Genomic DNA, 12,357 nt, shown 5'->3' with positions numbered 1-12,357 from the left:
AGAAGTGGTTCTGAAAACTCACGACAAACTCAGGAAAGCTTAATGTATTATTTCACTACTTGGTTCAAAAAAATGAAATAAATCATGACAAAAATTTCAAAAATCTGTTTAATTCTTTCTTCCTTTTGCTTGGGGACCCCTAGGAAAAAGTACTGCCAGAAATAAAATTTTGGGAAAACATCAAATATGGGAAAGTTCTAACATTTTTATAATCCTTTACAAACTCATTGCTAAATCTGAAAAGGAGTTTATTGCTGTTGGTATCTGGGAGGTTGAGTGTAATAACTGAATATGCAAAATATTCATGTTATTAGTTTCATTCAGGCATGAGACTTGTAGGTGTTTGTCTGGTGGGTGACACACTGTAAACCCTGTGTTTAAATAATAAGCTTCAGAAAAAATCTTAAGTCTCTAGATTTTTTCTGAAAAATACCTAGTTATTTCACTAGCAGTTGGTCCAAATGGTAGAAATTTTAATTTACCTGCCCCATCCCCTATGGATACCAGGCATGAAAGTGAAGTCACTCAGTCATGTCTGACTCTTTGCAACCCCGCGGACTGTAACCTGGCAGGCTCCTCCATCCATGGGATTTTCCAGGCAGGAATACTGGAGTGGCTTGCCATTTTCTTCTCTAGGGGCTCTTCCCTGACCCAGGGATCAAACCCATGTCTCCTGCATTGCAGGCAGACTCTACTGTCGGAGCCACAAGCGAATCCCCTATACCAGGCATAGGTTTCCACAATGAGGAAAGAGAGAGTTATACATAATATTGATAGACTTTAAATTAACATGCAAATTAATTCTTGGATACTACTTAAGCAGAGAAGAGTTGTTAAATCTCAAATAGGCAACATTCTAGGCATCAGAATTCTGGAGCAGAAAACTATAGCACCTGCACCCATAAAAACCATCTATTTCCATCAACCTTGTTTCCCTTATTTTTCAGTGCTCTTAAATTTCTCATTTTATGTCTTGAGTTTGCATCTTTGTAGAAAACGTGGGGAAAGTGCTTGATAATTTGGGTTCATCCAATCAGTAAATAACTTTATCAGGCTATATTGATGAACAAACTTTGACTCAGTATTTACTGGGAAACACAAAAGCATAGTAAGACTGAAAGCTATGCAGTCACATTGCCTGAGTGTAAATCCTGGCTCCCCTATTCATGTCATAACTTTGATCTGATGACCTCTCCACCTCAGTTACTTTATTTGTAATACAGAAATAATCATATACAGCTAGCATTAATACATTCATAGAGTTATTGCAATAAATAAATGATATTCCTTGTAAAGAACTTCGAATGGGTTCCTGGCACTCAATGATGGCTGTTGCCTTTGTGCATCTATGGACAGGTGCTTGGGAATTTTAATGTCACACTAGCCCACATGTTGCTGATAAATCTTGGCTGCTTTCTCTCTCCCATAATCCCACCAGGGATATAAGCAGCTGTTTGTCTTTTCTGGGAAGGGTCATCATTTTCTGGAATTTAGGTTTTTTTAATGTTTCTTTGTATCTTCAGCAATCTGATGGGATTTCTTTTTTAAAAAATCTTGAGTTATTGGAATGAGAACAGCAAACTTTTCAACTTTCTGGAAACAGAAGTTTGAAGGGAGAGAACTTTGAAGGTTTTCTACTGGTAAAAAGTTAACATTTCATTTCTTTTTACTTTTTCTGTAGTTATATATTTAACTTCTATTCTGAAATGTTGATGAGGTAAGAGGCACAAATAATTTTAATTTATGAAGCACCAATTTGTTATTACCACAGTAAATATGAACACTGTTCTCTCCTTATATGTTATTGTGGTTAGATGACAGAGTCATTTTCTTGTGTATGTATAATATTTTTCTCGACTCAATTTTTTTATCCTTGTACCAATACACTATTTTTGTCATTGTAGTTTCATAGTATTTTAATAGTTGACACATACCAATTTATTCTTTTTTCTTATTTATTTATTTCACATTTATTCCTTTTTCATATTTATTCTATTCAATTTATTATTTCCGATGAACTTCTGTGTAGTTTGATAGTATTTTAATAAAGCACAGTGGATTTTCCCTATTGAAATGTTATATTTTGACTCCAAGCAAATTTAACATTTTTTTCACTCTATGTTTGTATTTAATGATATATAGTGGTAAACCAGCTCCTTGCAGTTAGGGGACTGTGCTTTAGTAACTTTGAATTTCTGTGGTATAAATATTTCCACTTCCCTTGATTTGAAGCTACGAAATGGAACAGCACTGAACACAGAATTATGAAAACATACGGATAGTTGGCTCGAATAAGCTGGTGCAAACTGGCTCTGGTATACCACTAGTTACATTGATGATAAATATTCTTTTTAAAAATGTAGAAGTCAGGGCTTCCCTGGTGGCTCAGTGGTAAACAATCTGCCTGCCAAAGGAGCAGATGGGAGTTCAGCCCCTGGTCTGGGAAGATCCCATATGCCATGGGGCACCTAAGCCCGTGTGCCCAGCTCCTGAGCCCACATGCCCGAGAGCTTGTGCACCCCAGCAATGAGAAGCTGTGCGCCCAACCAGAGAATGGCCCCCGCTCACTGCAACTAGAGAAAAGCTCACAGAGCAATGAGGACCCAGCACAAGTAAAAATAAAATTAGTTTTAAAAGCCATTTTTGAAATGTAGAAGTTATTTGTTCCTTAAATAAGCATCTCTTGCTTAAATTTTAATAGACAAAAACTCAGGCAACATAAACTGATAGATTAAACAGAATAATGTTTTTTAAATGGCAGATGTCACCTTATTTTCTCAATATTTATGGATAAATGCATGCTACATGTATTGATCTCCCATCTGCCAGTAGTTCAAATACTGTATCCAAATTATGTATTTTAAAGGAGGATGATTGCTGTTATTCTCTGTGGTTTTCCCTCCAATTAATTGCCCAGAGTGTAGGAATTGTTCTGGATATTTTATAAAGATTTCTCTTTATAGATGAAGGTTATCTTAGCTAAGGAGTTCAAGTCCTACCTGGTTGCCTTTTGAGAAGAGTTTTTCACAAGAAAAAACTCTTGTGAAAACTCTTTCAACTCACCATATGAATTGAAGAGAGCTGCAATGAGGTCTTAGAATAATCTTTCCTAATCTTAAATGTGAACAGAAAGATCAAAATGCACACAAAATATTTTGGACCAAAAAAAAACACCCCCCCCCCCCACATATTTGGTATTAAACTTGAAAATTCAGGAAGCTTAATTAATCATCCATAGCTTTGGTAGTAAAGGGTAATGCAAAATATAACCACATTATCCATTGTAAGTATTCTCAGTTCAGTTCAATCTCTGTCGTGTCTGACTCTTTGCAACCCCATGAATCCCAGCACGCCAGGCCTCCCTGTCCATCACCAACTCCCGGAGTTCACTCAGACTCAAGTCCATCGAGTCAGTGATGCCATCCAGCCATCTCATCCTCTGTTGTCATCTTCTCCTCCTGCCCCCAATCCCTCCCAGCATCAGAGTCTTTTCCAAGGAGTCAACTCTTCACATGAGGTGGCCAAAGTACTGGAGTTTCAGCCTTAGCATCATTCCTTCCAAAGAAATCCCAGGGTTGATCTCCTTCAAAATGGACTGGTTGGATCTCCTTGCAGTCCAAGGGACTCTCAAGAGTCTTCTCCAACAGCACAGTTCAAAAGCATCAATTCTTCAGCGCTCAGCCTTCTTCACAGTCCAACTCTCACATCCATACATGACCACAGGAAAAACCATAGCCTTGACTAGACGGACCTTAGTCGGCAAAGTAGTGTCTCTATTTTTTAATATGCTGTCTAGGTTGGTCATAACTTTTCTTCCAAGGAGTAAGCGTCTTTTAATTTCATGGCTGTAGTCACCATCTGCAGTGATTATGGAGCCCCCCAAAATAAAGTCTGACACTGTTTCCACTGTTTCCCCATCTATTTCCCATGAAGTGATGGGACCAGATGCCATGATCTTTGCTGAATGTTGAGCTTTAGGCCAACTTTTTCACTCTCCTCTTTCACGTTCATCAAGAGGCTTTTTAGTTCCTCTTCATTTCTGTCATAAGGGTGGTATCATCTGCATATCTGAGGTTATTGATATTTCTCCCGGCAATCTTGATTCCAGCTTGTTTCTTCCAGTCCAGCGTTTCTCATGATGTACTCTGCATATAAGGTAAATAAGCAGGGTGACAATATACAGCCTTGACGCACTCCTTTTCCTATTTGGAATCAGTCTGTTGCCATGTCCAGTTCTAACTGCTGCTTCCTGACCTGCATACAGACTTCTCAAGAGGCAGATCAGGTGGTCTGGTATTCCCATCTCTTTCAGAATTTTTCACAGTTTATTGTGATCCACATAGTCAAAGGTTTTGGCATAGTCAATAAAGCAGAAATAGATGTTTTTCTGGAACTCTCTTGCTTTTTCCATGATCCAGCAGATGTTGGCAATTTGATCTCTGCTTCCTCTGCCTTTTCTAAAACCAGCTTGAACATCAGGAAGTTCACGGTTCATGTACTGTTGAAGCCTGACTTGGAGAATTTTGAGCATTACTTTACTAGCGTGTGAGATGAGTGCAATTGTGCGGTAGTTTGAGCATTCCTTGGCATTGCCTTTCTTTGGGATTGGAATGAAAACTGACCTTTTCCAGTCCTGTGGCCACTGCTGAGTTGTCCAATTTTGCTGGCATATTGAGTGCAGCACTTTCACAGCATCATCTTTCAGGATTTGAAATAGCTCAACTGGAATTCCATCACCTCCACTAGCTTTGTTCGTAGCAATGCTTTCTAAGGCCCACTTAATTTCACATTCCAGGATGTTTGGCTCTAGATTAGTGATCACACCATCATGATTATCTGGGTCATGAAGATCTTTTCTGAACAGTTCTTCTGTGTATTCTTACCACCTCTTCTTAATATCTTCTGCTTCTGTTAGGTCCAGACCATTTCTGTCCTTTATCGAGCCCATCTTTGCATGAAATGTTCCCTTGGTATCTCTAATTTTCTTGAAGAGATCTCTAGTCTTTCCCATTCTGTTATTTTCCTCTATTTCTTTGCATTGATCGCTGAAGAAGGCTTTCTTATCTCTTCTTGCTATTCTCTGGAACTCTGCATTCAGATGCTTATATCTTTCCTTTTCTCCTTTGCTTTTCACCTCTCTTCTTTTCACAGCTATTTGTTAGGCCTCCCCAGACAGCCATTTTGCTTTTTTGCATTTCTTTTCCATGGGGATGGTCTTGATCCCTGTCTCCTGTACAATGTCATGAACCTCATTCCATAGTTCATCAGGCACTCTATCTATCAGATCTAGGCCCTTAAATATATTTCTCATGTCCACTGTATAAACATAAGGGATTTGATTTAGGTCATACCTGAATGGTCTAGCGATTTTCCCTGCTTTCTTCAATTTAAGTCTGAATTTGGTAATAAGAAGTTCATAATCTGAGCCACAGTCAGCTCCTGGTCTTGTTTTTGTTGACTGTATAGAGCTTCTCCATCTTTGGCTGCAAAGAATATAATCAATCTGATTTCGGTGTTGACCATCTGGTGATGTCCATGTGTAGAGTCTTCTCTTGTGTTGTTGGAAGAGGGTGTTTGCTATGACCAGCCCATTCTCTTGGCAAAACTCTATTCGTCTTTGCCCTACTTCATTCCACATTCCAAGGCCAAATTTGCCTGTTACTTCAGGTGTTTCTTGACTTTCTACTTTTGCATTCCAGTCCCCTATAATGAAAAGGACATCTTTTTTGGGTGTTAGTTCTAAAAGGTCTTGTAGGTCTTCATAGAACCGTTCAACTTCAGCTTCTTCAGCATTACTGGTTGGGGCATATACTTGGATAACTGTGATATTGAATGGTTTGCCTTGGAGACAAACAGAGATCATTGTGTCATTTTTGAGATTGCATCCAAGTACTGCATTTCGGACTCTTTTGTTGACCATGATGGCTACTCCATTTCTTCTGAGGGATTCCTCCCTGCAGTAGTAGATATAATGGTCATCTGAGTTAAATTCACCCATTCCCGTCCACTTTAGTTTGCTGATTCCTAGAATGTCGACGTTCACTCTTGCCATCTCTCGTTTGACCACTTCCAATTTGCCTTGATTCATGGACCTGACATTCCAGGTTCCTGTGCAATATTGCTCTTTACAGCATCAGACCTTGCTTCTATCACCAGTCACATCCACAGCTGGGTATTGGTTTTGCTTTGGCTTCATCCCTTCATTCTTTCTGGAGTTATTTCTCCACTGACCTCCAGTAGCATATTGGGCACCTACTGACCTGGGGCGTTCCTCTTTCACTATCCTATCATTTTGCCTTTTCATACTGTTCATGGGGTATGGTAAGTATTCTACCCAGGTGTTTATGATGCTTAAAAAGAAAAACTAGCAGTGACAACTGCAACGTTGTAAAGCAATTATCCTCCAATTAAAAAAATTGGTGAGAACTGAATGCCAAGGACATGGCATCTACCGTATGATACACACTGGAATTTTCCCTCAAGCACTTGGCAGAGCAGTAGATCTCAAGAAGTGTTTGGTACATAAGTTGATGTTTCCTATTAGAAGACATATCTTTTTTATTATCGCTCACTAAAATTTCAGTGCTGAGATCATAGAAAGCCTTCAACAAAAATGTGCAATGTAATTAATAACATTAAAAGCCCAGTTACGAGCTGAGCTTCTCTGAATATTGGAGACACAACACTGTAGCCATTCAATTAATCAGGGGCCAAAAATTATCACTAATTTAAAATTCTTCTTTTGTTTTTCACTTTATAAAGCTGAAGCCCATTCTGTTTTATGGGCTAATGCTCTGCCTAAAATGTCAAGAACAGATGACACCAAATCAGACACAAGTGGCAGAGGAGCTGAGGAAAGTCACTTAATATTCTTTTTCTTCCATCACCAATCACATTTTGCAACAGAAGAGGTTTCCATTCTCCCCAAACTCCCCTCCCATCCAGGCTGCCACATAACATTGAGCAGAGTTCCCTGTGCTATACAGTAGGTCCTTGTTGGTTATCCACTTTAAATATAGCAGTGTGTACATGTCCATCCGAACTCCCTAACTATTCCTTCCTTTGCTATTCACCTGTAAGTATCACAACATGGTTTGTTAATTGGATATACCCCAATACAAAAATACCGAGTTTAAAAAATAAATTGAAAAAACAGAAGAGGTTTATCAACATCTCTGACCCAAGTTGATCAGGTGGGTAAGGCATTCTATTCCACAAAACCTAGTGTTTTCAATATATATATATATATATATATATATATTGTTTTTTTTTTTCCTGTCTTGGAGTAATTTAGACTTGACTTCTATCCTTAGCCAAGATGTATGCATATCACTCAAAGCCCTACAACAAGATATGTAACCCAGTTAGTCATTGTAGGTGGTGGAAACTTCATTGGCACACAGATCAAGGTCAGAGAGCGGGACATTATATACTAGTGGAGGCAGTTGTCCAATTAAGACAGCATTCTTGGGTTGTCTACACTTTGTTACCATTCACAACGGAGTCATCACATCCGCTATCTTAATATCTGCTGAAAAAGGAAATCAGAGGAAATAGAAGCTTTATTTTATATCTTTCAGGACAGGCAGTCCATTCTTATTCAGGAAAGGCAAGTGATAAATATTAGCAACTTAGTAACTCTGCTCTTTTAGTCGGTCATGAATTTTCAGACCTAAAAATTTCTGGTCTGGTCACAGGATTATAGAAAATATCGTGATTTGTAAAATGAGAATTCCAACATATATCTAAAAGTCCCAAAGGGAAAATGGCCGAAATGGAAATGAGGCAACTTTTGAAGAGACAATGAATGAAAATTCTCCAGAATTGAAAAAAATCACATGAGTTCTTTGATCAATATGCCACACTACAGTGCAAAGAGATTATAAAGAAACAAGAAGAAAATAAAAGAAGAAAAACCTCACAGGCACAACATATTAAAAATGCAAAACATTAAAGATGAAGAAAATAAGTTTTAAATGCATTTCTTTAATAAGAGGACGACTGAATATAGAATGAAGATGAACTTAAGAGGAATATTTTAAAGACAAAAAGGTGCCTGATTTTTCAGGCCATCTTCTTGCCAGTGTGAACTGAACTGTTCCTTCTGTTCCTTGCCCTATTCTCAGATCTTACAGAGTAAAAAATAGAGTGTGTGTGTGGGGGGGGGGGGGAATGGCTTGTGAATAAAATCACTTCAATCTATAGAATTTCCATAATGGAGACTGAAATAGTATCACTCCTGACACACAGGTGAGGACTAATGGGAACAGGGGCAGGGAAGAAGAACTAAGCTTAAATGCATGCCCCAAATTCATGCAATTACATCATACCTGTTCTTGTATGGGAAGATATTATGGCCTCAAGAGCACTGCTTCTTTTTAAAGCCTTATACCTACTAATGCAAAGAATAAGATCCTTAAAAATAGTAATAAACACAGTTGGAAAGGCAAATCTAGGAAAAACACATAGGATTATGGTAATTTAAGAAGACTTGTTTCACTCAGTTTTAACATCAGAAGCTGTACCAGCTTCATAGCTGCCCAGATAAGAAGTAAACTCCCCAGCAATGGATGGAAATGACTCTGCAGTGTTGTACTGCCCCGCCTGAGGCTGAAGGGTCTAAGGAACACAGGATCAAAACTGGACATGGTAGTAGCAGTAGTAGTGTTACTCAGTCTTGTCTGACTCTGCAATCCCACGGACTGTAGCCCACCAGGCTCCTCTGTCCATGGGATTCTCCAGGCCAGAATACTGGAGTGGGTAGCCATTCTCCAGAGGATCTTCCCAACCCAGGAATCGAACCCAGGTCTCCTGCATTGCAGGCAGATTCTTTACTGTTTGAGCTACAGGGAAGACCAAAACTGGACATAATTAAAAGCAAAGGAAACAATCAGTTCCATGAGAATCAGGGTTGATTGCTGTGTGCCCTGGTCTATTCCCAGTGCCCAGGTGCTCCAGAAATAGTTGCTGAGTGAGAGGATGGATGCAATCTGAAACCAAAGTGAGATATAACTTTAACATGCAATTTAGATCACTCCAAAATGCATCATACTTCCTCAAGTACTTAAAATGAGCAGAATCTAACTACTGAATTTTTGCATAATCACAATTAGAAAAAGACACGTTTATGAAAATTAAGAGATCATGTTAAGCTGAAGTTCATTAATTTATGACATGCCACTTAAGGGAAAAGACTACTACTTTCAGATGAATAATAAAAACATGTTTTTAAGTAGAAATATTTATAATGCACCTTGCAGTTGGTTGTATGTCCTTCCTATTGCATTGAAAATTGACACAGGTAGGCTTTCTTGGTGGACATTGGTTGTTTTATGTAACCAGCACCCAGGGACTGCCTATTGTGCGGCATTCTCAGTTTATAAAAGTGTTGCTTTCTGGTTCAGAAGCCAAAGTGACTGAAGACACTCTCTTCCTGCCCTCCTGGTAACTTGGTCGTAGGCTCAGAATCCAAGCTTGACCAACCAAGATTTCAAAAGATGCAAGCAGCTGAGAAATGATTAATGGCAGAAGCCTCTGCCTCAACTGTCTAACAGAGATCAATGCGCAGTCCAAAGGCAGCAACCTGAATGTCCCATGTTGAACGGTCTGGCAGAGACAGTAAAAAACAGCCTTGGTATCTACAAGTGGCAATGCCAGTGGCCACCAACCGGAGGGTTCATGAGTCGTGATTAGATATGCTTCCAGCTCTCTAGCCAGTCTTCATTTATTTGTCCATATCCACTTTCTGTTCTTGATCCCCTGGCTTTCAGCATGATTATACGGGCAAACTGCAACCAGGTTCATTTTCTCATCAAGTTAGCCCAAGCTATTTTCTTAGCATAAAACTTACTGATATACCTCACCATTGGTGACACTGCTGCTGCTAAGTCACTTCAGTCGTGTCCGACTCTGTGTGACCCCATAGACGGCAGCCCACCAGGCTCCCCCGTCCCTGGGAGTCTCCAGGCAAGAACACTGGAGAGGGTTGCCATTTCCCTCTTCAGTGCATGAAAGTGGAAAGTGAAAGTGAAGTCGCTCAAGCATGTCCAACTCTTCGTGACCCCATAGACCACAGCCTACCAGGCTCCTCCATCCATGGGATTTTCCAGGCAAGAGTACTGGAGTGGGGTGTCATTGCCTTCTCAGATCCATGTATTACAGTAATTTTAATATTACAGAGAGAACACACACAAAATGGATAAATGGTCTCTTACATATTTGCCACCTTAACTTACAGAGAAGAAAATGTTCTGATAATCGTGCAGTGAGTTAATTAATTTGTTAGGCAGTATTTCTAATATGTCTTGGTGCTGCATAAACCATTATCTATATAGACAGCAATGCAGACCATACCAGCTGCAGATGACTCTTCATATTTGACTCAAAATCTGACTATGCCATATCATACACTGTGTTTCAGATAATGCTTTCCTATTACAAAGGCATGTTTCATTTTTAACTAGGTAACTTACTTCTTGGGAGTATGATATTGATAATATTTCTGATATATACATTGATGCTATTTGCCTTAAGTTATAAGTAATTAAGCAGCTGATTAGTAACATGCTGATCTGATTCATCATTTGAATATCCTTCTGAATTATATATAAACATAAAAAAAACTAGCTTGTACATGCTAAAGTAATTTAAAAGTCTCATATCATCATAGAGGTCTAGAAAAGAAAACTGAATACTTTTCCAAAAGATCTGACTTTCTGACTTTGCTGAAGGAGAGAGAAAAACAAGAATTATATACATAAATGTATATGTTCCATTGCATAAACATATTCTAATTCTACAAATACTCTCAATGGTGAGCTTTTGAAATAAATTTCTTTCACTCATTCATTAAGATATCATCATATCAAGAGGAATTTAAACTTTAACAATGAAAAAATTTAAAAAACTCAGTCTTAAATGGAAGATGTAATCAAATAAATGTTTGTTTTCCAAAGGACCCAAATTCAAAATATTGACCCTGATTCCTGTTGGCAACACCACAGGATTTTTGTCAAACAGAAGACTTCTTGTTCCACAAACTATGAAGTCTAATAGTTTCTTTCTGAGAGGAGGTAACATGGGAAGGTGCTACCTGTCAAGTCTTCTATAAGCCTGGATAATGTAAGATGATGACTTCACTTCTGCTGTTTCTTTGAAAAAAAAAAATCCTTATTATAACAAGATTCTCAGTGTATCTTTATGAATTAGCAATTTCAGGTGCTAACAGAGAAGAGAATGTCTTTTCCTTAATCAAGGAAGAATTCATTGTTTCCTGGCTTCAGTACTCTATCTAGAGTATGTAGGCTCTGTCTCTCCTTTGACTTCTCCCTAATTGCCCTTCATCAGTTATTAAACTTCTGCACAATTCCTACCATGCCAAAGCCCTTATCCACTTACTTGGAGCTATATTACTTATGCGTAATGATTTGACAATACAATTAAAAAAATAATTTGCACACAGAAACAACTGGTTAAGATCTGTTTGGGAAGTGGGGTACTATAACACACCAAGATGTCATAAATGGCTATATGAATGTTCTCAAGATTGATAATATCCAATAAATCTTACTATCTGGATAAAGAGAAAGTGTTAGTCGTTCAGTCGTGTCTGTTTGCAGCCCATGGACTGTAGCCTGCCAGCCTCCTATGGTCATGGAAATCTCCAGATAAGAATATTGGAGTAGAAATGCCCTTCTCCAGGGGATTTTCCCAACCCAGGGGTCGAACCCAGGTCCCCTGCATTGCAGACAGATTCTTTACCATCTGAGCCACCAGAGAAGCCAAATTGCTTCTTAAAAGTTAATAACTGTAAAATATGTGGGAAATTGAGAAAACTTTTTAATTCATAGGATAAATATATTTAATAAGTAGAATATCAACGTTTAAAATTTTGAAGTCTATAACCATATAAACTATTTCATGAAAAGATGTCATTAAGAATAATTAAAGCCACAGTAAATATTTATTCTACAAGAATTAAACTTTAAATTATTATTTCTGACATGTCCCTCCTCCTATTACAATAAACAGTAAAAAGTACACTTAAAAAAAAGCTAATGGTTGTGAAAGAAATTTCAGGGTCAATGGGATCCAAAGCACCAGAATCTAATTTAAGTTAGATCATCACATGATTTGAATTGCCAGAATCCAGAGGTAGGTGGGTGGTGGCAAAATTGAAACTAGATCTGGTTACCTTTTAATCAAGTGCTTGGACCCATATCACCACCTAGACTCCCGCTCAACCATGTGGTTTTTCAGCCACTTTTGTCTTATGGATGTTACTCAAAAGAAGTACAGTGAACAGAAGGTTTATCTGTTGATTTAAAAACAAAAATATACGCACTAGGCAAGACAGGC

Source organism: Budorcas taxicolor, chromosome 4 (assembly GCF_023091745.1).
Source record: "Budorcas taxicolor isolate Tak-1 chromosome 4, Takin1.1, whole genome shotgun sequence".
In the NCBI taxonomy this organism is placed as follows: Eukaryota; Metazoa; Chordata; class Mammalia; order Artiodactyla; family Bovidae; genus Budorcas; species Budorcas taxicolor.
This window is presented reverse-complemented; position numbering follows the sequence as displayed.